At 37.4% G+C, this 10,945-nt stretch overlaps 1 pseudogene; it reads right to left on the reverse strand.

Annotated features, from left to right (window-relative positions):
• Positions 1-30: 30 nt before the first annotated feature.
• Positions 31-10,945, reverse strand: LOC110690208 (annotated as a pseudogene).

A 10,945-nucleotide genomic window follows, 5' to 3' on the forward strand; every position in this document is an offset into this window, starting at 1 on the left:
AAAACCTGAAACCAATTTAATTTACCATCATATCACAAAAGCAGAGGGTAAAGGTTTCAAATATAACAAGTATAAAGGTATACCATTGATGGGATTGATAAAAGAATATACAAGACCCATGGGACAGTCATCTTTGCTGCTTAAGTAGACGCTCAAAGTCCTCCAATTGTGTTTTCAGAAAAACGTGTTCATGTCTCATCCTTTCAAGCTGGGCCTCAACCACAAGCATCTCGTCCTTAAGCAAGTTTGCTCGTTTTTCCATCCAAGCCATTGTTTCTGCTGCTCTATGACCAACCCCTAGCCCCACAGAGCTTGTGTGATCTGTTTGAGGAATTACATACACTGGTTGCGGTCTACTTAATAGCACAACAATGCTGAGCTGCAGTGAGGCACAGTAAAATATCAACGAGGGGAGTTGATGAGTGCTACTCCAATAGAACAGGCAAATATATCTCTCAGTCGTATCAGAATATCTTCTTCAAGTGAGTCTAGCCGTGGCTAGTGCTCAGTGCTTACAGTGAGATTAGAATATAAGGAAAAAAAAATATGAACATTATCATACCTGCATTAAGAGGAGGATAATAGAAAATGCAATCACCAAAATTGGTTGGAGGTTGCCTTTACTTCTCAAAAAAGTGTAGAACTTTACTGCAATCTCTTTGAAGTAGAAGTTATTGCTGTAGTAGCATGAAGCAGATTTTCACGTAAGCTATTTCTAATATGTTCATGAGTGCTCCAAGAGTTAGCTACATTATCAATTATCCCCTGAGGCTCACTCTTCCCATTAGAAGAAATTTCTGAGTGTTCTGCAGATCCTCCAGTGACTTGTTGATCATCTTGGCCATCCTGAATCGTGTTAGGTAGAGCACATTCTGCACACAAGAAGTCCACAAATGAAAATAAATAAATAAATAAATTGGGTGACTGCAATTGGACACTTGATGCAGAAAATTAAACTGATTGTTGATCATTAAAATACAAGTATGCATAAAGTCATGCTAAGAACTGCTTGATATCAAAATGTCATTGTACCTTCTGGTTTCTCGATGTTCTTCTTCTTTAATAGTTCATGTGCCTGAAAGAAATTTTAAAAATAGATTCTTCACTGAGAATAAAACTATAAGGAACTCCAATATAAAGGCACAAGGAAAGAGATAATACAAGTTCAATCCAGGTTGCGAAAACTTCTCGACACTCTTCCACGGTTGATTGCTCAATCTTACCTGTATGATAATAGCAAAGTTAATGCAACTAGCATCAATCAAATACATCCAGAAAAGTCTACAAGGGGGCAGAGATCAAAATCTGCATCCCAATCAAGGAATATAATGCTGGTAATACACAAATCCGGCAGACGATAAGTCAACCAATACAAGGGCTCTGCCGCTCCAGTTCTCACACACACACACACACACACACACACACACACACACAGAGAGTCAACAAACCTTTCCACATGGTTTTCTTAGAAAAAGACACACTTATAAACACTTGCAATGTACAACCTTCTGATTCACCACTGTCTTTCTGAACATCCCAGATTCCCTGAAAAGGCATTTGAAAATAAGTTTAATTAACAGAAGATTGCTAATTTGAAAAGAAAAAAAAACGCCAAGATGGATCCCCATAGCAACCCAATGCGATTCATAAAAATGGACAGAAACCAGTAACATCAGAAACCAAAGCCTCATCTCTTTAGACGTTATATTTTCTTTCCAAATTCAACAGCGCACCTCAAAGCTTTAACACAAGCTTGAGAAAATTCTGGTGTAACTCAACACAGGCATATCAAATTTAGAGTGGTACCTAATGTTAATGTGGGTACATCAATGTCACAAACAAAGACTAAAACAGAAACTATACAAGATGCTGGGCCTACTGGCTTCACCATCTCAAAAGACTATAGATACTATGTCATTGGCTAGTTGACTACACCTACCCCAAGGAAGTTCCTAGCAATTGATGACCACGAGTTCACCGTGTAAACCACAAAATATTCAGATCGTTCTGTTTAAGACTATGCATGTTATCCTTCTAGGACTGTTACCTCTAAACCAGCATCATTAAAAATTGAGACAATTATTTTGAAGTATGGGGGAGATTTACAGATAGAAAAAGGCCAACAACATAAACAAAAGACCAAAATCAAAACCTAATGTCTCTACAAAAAATCAGGACGCATATTACCTATATATATATGGAGAAAAATATTTAACTATGAAGACTGATCCGTTAAGTAAAATAAATCAGGAGCAAGGTTTACCTCAACAGTAAAGTAATCTGCATAAGGAACATCACTCACTTCCTGTGAAGTTCTGATAACAAGATGGCTGGCAAGATATTGAGAAAAATTAGTGTCAAAAACGACGCCTACCGCATTACTTTTAATTGGCAGTCGTTATAAATCACTTATTGCAAAACAAAATTAAGCAGTGAAAGCCCTAAAGTACTTCCAATGAGTATAACATGATTTGATTGGGTAAAAAAAGTGAAATAATAAGCTTTTCTTTTTTTTTCTGTAGACAGTCCCAATGAATTCCCAGTAAATAATGATCTTCAAAAGAAATAATTTGGAATGTAAAGTCAAAAGAAGTTACAGTCTTATAGCCATTTAGTGTTTGTGATGATGACACATAAGCATTCCAAGAAACATGCAGTGCACGGTGTACCTGTCCTTGTACACCTGAAATTTTTGCGTCTCCTTGCAGCCACCACATTTTGCCCCTTAAGAAACAGAAAAAAATCAGCATATTAGGCCATACTCATAAAAATCTCTAAATATGATACTGGATCAATAGAGATGTAGCATACCAAAATATATTTTCACCGGATGCTGAAAACTTTTCTCACGAGTATATCCAAACTTATCATGAGGCAACCATGAAGTGCACCTGAAATCTGTATTCATAGAAGCAATAAGTAACATGCTTCAGACAAACTAGGTAAAAGAGTTCTATAAACTAGCTTCCTTTCTTTCACATCTTTTTCTAGGCAGAGAAGCTCTTAAAAATTACTATCTCCCAATTCCCTCCTATATTGAATAATCAGGTTCCCTTCATATAAGGTTCAAATATACTATGTAAATTTCACATACACTGAAAGGAATACCTTTATCTCCGCATTTGTTATGGAAGGATTCAACAAAACCAACAGCTTCGTCAGAAATAAATAGATTGAAGAACTGCTCAACATTTATCTGCATTTCACAGGCATATGTGATGTATATCAAATTAACGGAAATCAGCAACATATAACTGTATAGATCACCATAGCACCACACAACAATCATCATAAGGAATGAGAATAAATACTTAGGTTGTACGTAAGAAGAAGAGCATAACATACCGGAAACTTGGACTCTGCAATCTTGGTGTAACTTTTAGGTACTGCACATTGGAGAGGCAACATCAGAAAATGTGAAGGATCATGAAGTGTAAATTTATACAAGGTAATCTATGCCTAAGAGTATAGATATATAGCATAACAATAAAAACTGAAAACAGGTACAATGTGCTCTTATTAGCCTTTCAACTAAAGATTGACAACTATGACAAGAGGCGAACAAAGCCTGGTCAAACTTTTTGTTTCATTTTGTTGTCCTTTCACTATGAAATCATTTCACTTCTAAGTTCTTACTAATCAAAGTTATATACTTCCACCGTTTTTTTTTTTTTTTTTTTACTTGCAACAGTTTGACTTTTACACTATTCACATATCTCACTTTGACTAACTTTAGTGATTTATAGGTTAGTAAAAATTAGTCAAGTGGGATCTTGTTATACTCGTCTTGATTTATACTTTCATAATATCAGATTTTTATAATTTTTTACAAATTGGTAATTAAAGATATTAACAATTTTAAATAGTGCATTGGCAAGCGTGAAAAGAGAAGTGTTGCAAGTATTAAAAAACAGAGGAAGTAGTTCACTAGCATGAAATTCAATTCTAAATGATCGAGTAACTGAATCAACTCTTAACAAATTGGACAATTGATTATGTGAAATCTGCCACCAAGCTCTCTACTTAGAAGAAAAGGAAGCATCTCTAGCAAACTAATCAACGTATTTCATAGAAGGAATGTAATATGTTTCCAGGATCTAACAATTTGAAGCATACAGCTGGAATCGACAAAAAAGAAATGCGAGTGATTTACTTTCAGGAGCATCCTGAGTTTCCAGGTTCCAATTGATGGACCGCAAAGAAGTAGAAGGTCCTGTATCATCATGTTTCTCTTCCATCACATGAGGAACTTCTGAGGCAGTTGACTTAGCATTATCAAGCACGTAATCTGGAGAAGGATTGGTATCTTCTGATGTAGACAACTCCAAATTCCTGAGAGGAGTCAAAGTAAGAAGGCCAAATAGCTGCATATCAAACAGAATTTCGAAGAGTTTCTCACAAATTACCTCTCATCTGTATCACAATCACTCGCAGGGGAATCAGAGAGGTTGGAATTTTCAGCCGGACTATCTCCATTTACCTGGAATTGCTCTCGGATTTTGAATCCTAATAATTGACAGGGGTGCCAAAAGTGTTAATATAACAAATTTGTATTGAAAAACCTGAGGTTCACATACAAATCCACAAAATTTTATAGCTGCAATAAAGTTGTATATTATTTCCAGCTAGTCATCGAAATCAAGTTCCTTGCCTAGTAAACAGCCGCGTATGACATTGTATTTTAATAATCCTAAAAAGATAATCCAACAGTCTTTGAAGGCAAGGTCAAGCAAAAACAGGTATATCATTTCACATAGTTGGAGTAAGATCATCTTTAAAGTTCTAGATCTCTCAAGCATCAAGTTCCAATTGTGTCAAAGAATCACTGTTATTTCTACCATTTCAATTATAAAAGCTAAAATTAAAATAACTTGTTAAGCTATGCATGCATCTTATTTATTGTGATGTATTGTTGTTGTATAAGTCACTTGAAGAACTCTGTGTTAATTGTAGGAATCACAAGATCTATAAAATTTGAAAATTAGTAACTAAATAATGAATAAAATCTCGCCTTAAACCCTACCCCCAAAGGAGGGAGAGAGAGAGAGAGAGGATTTATTTGAAAATATATATCCCATTTGAAGACAAATAAACCAAATATTGTAGAGCATAAAAAAAATAATCAAGCTCCAAAAAGAGTCCTCTTTAATTAGACTTTCAATCTCTAATTCTCTACTGACAATTGTTTTTTGTTGGGATAAAATCTGCCATTAACATAATTTAATCACATAAGTGACTCAACCCAACCTAGCTACACTTCAGAGTTTGAATGAGCAAGTACAACTTCTTCCCCTCCTGAGAATTGAAAGATTATTCACTCCCATGATTAACTTTTCTCCACATCAAGCAAAATTTCACACACAAAATCTACCTCCCCCCCCCCCTTCTCTCTCCTTCCCAAAAAATAAATAAATAAAGACCACCAGACTCTCCAGATGGAAATGTGTCGCATGCAAAAAGGCCTGTACATAATGTTCCATAATGGTAAGTTTTAAGATAATAATAAGGGTATATAATTAAGCCCTTTTCCGGAAGACAGCATGCTTAAATTTGCATTTGATGGGAGAGAAACAACAGATCACATTGATGAAACTCATGTAACAGGATATCAACATTAATGAAATTCATGTATAACATGACTATGGAATGTGCTAGAGTTTGAATCAAAATCGTACTTCGTAATTCTCAACGACTAGTCTATAAACAATAGTGAATAAATGAAGTAATACCTGTTGATCTAATATCCTTTTAGAACCATTACTCTGATGTGACCATCCATCATCAATAAGCTTAAAAGCTTCATCACGGGACAAAAAAGAGGCGAAAAAGTGCTGCCAAACCATGAGAAATCATATAGAACAATCAAAACGAGACCTCATCTAAGTATCAATTTTCTAGCATCATAGGTCACACATAATGTTGAAAATTTAGTTACCTTCTTTCCAGCAGCCACAATTTCAATTGCATTAGGAAAGATTCCAGCAGTTTTTGCTCTCCGTACAGATGTGACTTCTTGAAGAGAGATTATTTTCTGGAGCAAAATAAAGCCCAACCACAAAGAAAGCCAAGTTCTAAGTGCAAATGTGAATAGCAAAACAACAGTAGGAAATGTGACAAAAGACTAGCCATCCCTAATAGCATCAAGTGGTGGTACTAGCTACCCCAGCTCCCCAAGACATCAGCATGAATACTGGGTAAGAGCATGATTTTCAAATGTCAGACATGTCAAGGCTCAAATTTGTATAAATGGTGAAACTGTCCTAGTATTGGACACAGGTTCAGTAAAACATCATTTATAAGACATATTCCAATTTGAACAGACTAATTGCATTTTTCCTGTATTTTAACTTTATTTTTCTATGCAATTTCAGGCTCAAGAAAATGGAAGGGCAAGTTAAGGATTCCATCCACATGTCCCGAGAGTTGACTGTCTGACATGGGTACATAAAATCATAGGTTGCCCATTTGTTGTTTGGAATTTGTGTCTTAAAGAGTATAGGACTATAGGCAAAGTGGTATAACCTGTTAATAAACACCTATTGATACAAATGTGAATTCTCAAGGAGAGAAAGACAACTGTCAATTGCTCGGACTTCTAAGCTGCTCCAATTAGTTCAAATTTGTGATGTTTCAATAAATCATACTTCACGTTATCACTATATCACATATCATAGAGGTAAGAATAGCAAGTTACCTTTGTTTCAAATCCAAAGATGTTGGAGTAAAAGCATATGTAGTTCTCAAACAAGTACATATGCCCCTGCACAAACAATCACGGTGGCAAAATGCAAGGATAAAATTAGACACTGTTTTATCCATTTTGATGCAGAAACCAACTAAAAGCCAATAAATGATCAACAATTGAGATAACAAGACATATATTCACTGCACCCCTGATGGGAATAGCAATGTGTAAAAACTATCAAAAAGTAAATTAAAAAAAGGAAATTTTGATTTTTACCACCTTCAAATAACGACTTTGTCGAATTTACCACCTCCAAAAAAAAAAACATTTACTTTACCACCTCATAAAAAAATTAAACATCAGTTTTACCACCAATCACCTCCAACTAACGGATTCTGTCCAAAAATCCGTTAGTGGGGCCTACCTTGCACACGTGTCGCCATATTATTGGTTAAGTTTTAAAAAAATAAATAAATAAAACAAAATAAAAAATAAAAAATCCCCATCAAGCAACCGATGGTTGCTGCCACCGTCGGGACCCCCACCGCCGGACCGGCTACGACCAACCCCACCACCTAACCGTTACAACCAGCCCCCACCACCTAACCGCTACCAGCCACCGTCGGGACCCACAGCCACCGCACCGATTTCGACCTCAAAACCCTAGCCACCACCTAATAGCTACGACCAACCCCACCACCTAACCGCTACCACCGCACCGCACACCACAGCCGCGCCGATTTCGACCCCCTTTCCACCAATTTCCGACCTCAAAACCCTAGTCAACACCTAATAGCTACGACCAACCCACCACCTAATCGCTACCACCGCACCGCACACCACAGCCGCACCGATTTCTACCCCTTTCCACCAATTTCCGACCTCAAAACCCTAGCCACCACCTAACAGCTACGACCAACCCCACCACCATCCAAACCCAGACCAGAAACAACCGCCACCCAGACGCGAAACCACCCCGACTCAAAACCACCACCACCCAAACCCAGACCAGAAACAACCGCCACCCAGACGCGAAACCACCCCGACTCAAAACCACCACCACCCACCAGAAACCACGCCAGCCAGACGCGAAACCATCGCGACTCGAAACCACCACCACCCAGACGCGAAACCCACACGAAATTCCGACCAACCGAGGTAGTTGATTTCGTTGCTGGTTGGTTGACATGGAAGATCGGGGAAGATGAAGAAGAAACGTCAAAAATGTGGGCCCTACTAACGGATTCATGGACGGAATCTGGTAGTTGGTGGTAAAATCGATTTTTTGGAAATTTTGGTGGTGGTAAAGTAAATCTTTTTTTTTTTGGAGGTGGTAATTCAATTAAGTGGTTATTTGAAGGTGGTAAAAATCAAAATTTCCTTAAAAAAATATAATAATAATAAAGAAGGGAATAGAGTCAACCTCACCTGAAGAAGAATGTTTTCTTGTAATGCACAATTAAAATCCTGCAATAGAACCTGAAATAAAGAAAGTATCAAATGAGCTGTAAATCACCTCTGTAAATTGGTGAATAAAACTTATGATTTAAGGATATAATCTGCAATGAAAGTTTATCATGGTTTTAATTACAAACAAAAACTTTTGTAGTTGACTACTAATCTGAAGGATCATCAGAACTTGTACAATATTCATCAATTATCGAGCTAAGTCAGCAAACACTTATCAAACACGTGCAAGACTAATCTGAAAGATCATCACAAGTTGTAACTGCTGGGGAGAATCACAAACAGGAACAAATCCAAGTACACAGCCATAGACCAATATTGTTCCTCCATCTCAATACCTTTATGCTGGGGGTGGGGTGGGGTGGGGTGGGGTGGGGTGGGGGAATAGCACATTAAAGTTGTATGTTGCAACCTGCCCCCATAGTTTGTCAACGTGATACTTCATGAGTCAAATACACCAACAAATCTCGTTTGTCAAGACCAAATGAATATCAAATAAAGATGGGCAAGGACCTCAAGATTTAAAAGTGCAAACTAAGGGGGATTTGTACTATTCTTCCATAAATGGCACGGGCACAAGTACAAGTGTACAACCTTGTGCTGGTTCAATGCTGAGATTATTTGTTGTGTGATCTTCAGCAAAAGACCATAATCGTTTCTAGAATCTGATTCCGAATACTCATAGGATTTGTTTCCTCTCATGTTCACTTCATAGATATATAAGAAAAATGTTTTAGGTGTAAATTTCTTGATGCATGTGTTTAATTTGTTAGCATATGCCAGGATACTAATTTTAATTTTGGCCAGAAGCCCAATTGGACTGCAGAATAGGCAGGAAGCAGAGTGCACAACTTACATTCCTTTTATGCAAGTACACAACTAAGAATTTTGATTACTTAGTAGTTAACTTAACTACTCCCTAATCTCCAGCTCTAGTTGAGTCAGAAAAGGATGGTGCATCTTTACATTTAGAAAGTATGCGTCCATTGTATATATGTTCGTTGGAATCCCCAACTATGCAAGGAGCTGTGAGGTTCGGGTACATTCACACTCGAGGTGGCTCAACAATGTGACGCAAATGTGGTCGTACTTTACATTCTCAAACAGTTATACACAATTCAAAAATTCCGAACTGACATGTTGATGATATTATTAATATGATCAAAATTAGGTTTGATCGCAAGTGATTGAGATTTTCATGTCAATTAATATACAATTTTCTTCCATTTCTACAATTGATATCAAACTTATATAACATTATTCCCTAACAATTGCATGAACATTCAACACCAAATTTCCTACCAGTAAAAAGCGAGTTGACTTACTTCTTCAGAAGGAAGACGAAAAAGCTGGCGATACTCCTCACTTTTAAGCAAATCCAAAGCCTACCAAAATCAATTATTCAATAATTCAACATCAAATTCAAAAAATCATCAAAAATTCAACAATTAGAAAGCGTTGATCAACTTCAAGCAACAGCGAAATCGCAAACAATAAAGGAAAAATCAAGAAAACAAACCTGAGAATCGGCATTTCTGGAGAAACTGGAAGCTCGAGTGATACGATCAGATAGGTCGGAGGAACTTCCGGCGACAGCAGATTCCGATGAGTGGCGCGGAGGAGAGAGAGCAGGAGAAGACACCATAGTTTGAGACGAAGGTGGACTGGCCAAAGCGGCCGCCATTGAAGGAGAGAGGAGAGAGAAAGTGAGGAAGAAGATGAGAGAGAAAGAGAGAGTAGTAGCAGTGAAGGAAGAAGGTTGGTTGGTGATGAGTATGAAGGTTGTAATTAACCGACAAACAGGTGATGAATTTTGGTGATGGTTCAAGAAATTAGGGGAGAAGGAATTTGTTGAAATGTTGATGTTAGACTTTGTTTGTTGTAATGGTGAACTCCCTTTTTTTGTCTTAAAAGTTAGAAAGTGTGTGCAAAGTTTATTTGGAGTAATATTTACACGAAATAGAGTATTCGCGTACAATTTGGGCATTTACGTTGTTAAGATTAGGTGAGTATGTCTTTAAATTTTTAAATTAGATCGTATGTAAATTATTAGATTGAAGGCTACATTTATCATATGTTAGGATATTATTTGAGATTGAGGCAACCCCCATTAATCTTAATGATAGACATTTGTTGTTTATCTAATGGTAATATCATAAATAAAAGGAGCAGTGGCACTAACGCATCAGATTGATGGTGCTCATGTTTGTTGTTTAGTTGTATTATTTTGCTGAAATGGACATTCCACTGGCAGAAGCTTCCTCCACCATTGAAGCCCCCTCCTTTTCTCTTCCCTGATCTCCACCTTCCTTCCACTGACACTTCCATCAACAACCCCATGATCTCTAGAATTAAATGAAAATCCTATGAAATTTTGTGAAATTCAGGGCATGGACAACCCCAAAGGGTAAGGGTGACCATGTCCTCCATGCTGCAAAGTGGCGTTTAAGGATATGCTTCATGGTGGCGGCGACAATGATGGGTTTCGATGAGCAAATGGGAAGATCAGAGGTGGCGGTGATGGGTTTCGGAGAAGAAAAGGGGACATCGGACGAAATGGTGCTTCGTCGACGAAAAAAAAAAAACAAGGTGGTAGTGGTCGCGGCTGGGTAGGAGATGAGGGGGTGATGTAGCTTGTTTTTATTGGGTAAGATGGAGTAAGGTGGTGGTGACTCATCAAATGAGTGATGAGTCAGCAGTTATGTTGCTTTTATTTATGATTCGACCACTAGATTAACAAACTTTGTTGATCAAAAGATCAACTTGTTGTATTTCCCCCCGAGATTATGATCG

The sequence above is a fragment of the Chenopodium quinoa genome, unplaced genomic scaffold, assembly GCF_001683475.1.
Source record: "Chenopodium quinoa cultivar QQ74 unplaced genomic scaffold, ASM168347v1, whole genome shotgun sequence".
Lineage (NCBI taxonomy): Eukaryota > Viridiplantae > Streptophyta > Magnoliopsida > Caryophyllales > Amaranthaceae > Chenopodium > Chenopodium quinoa.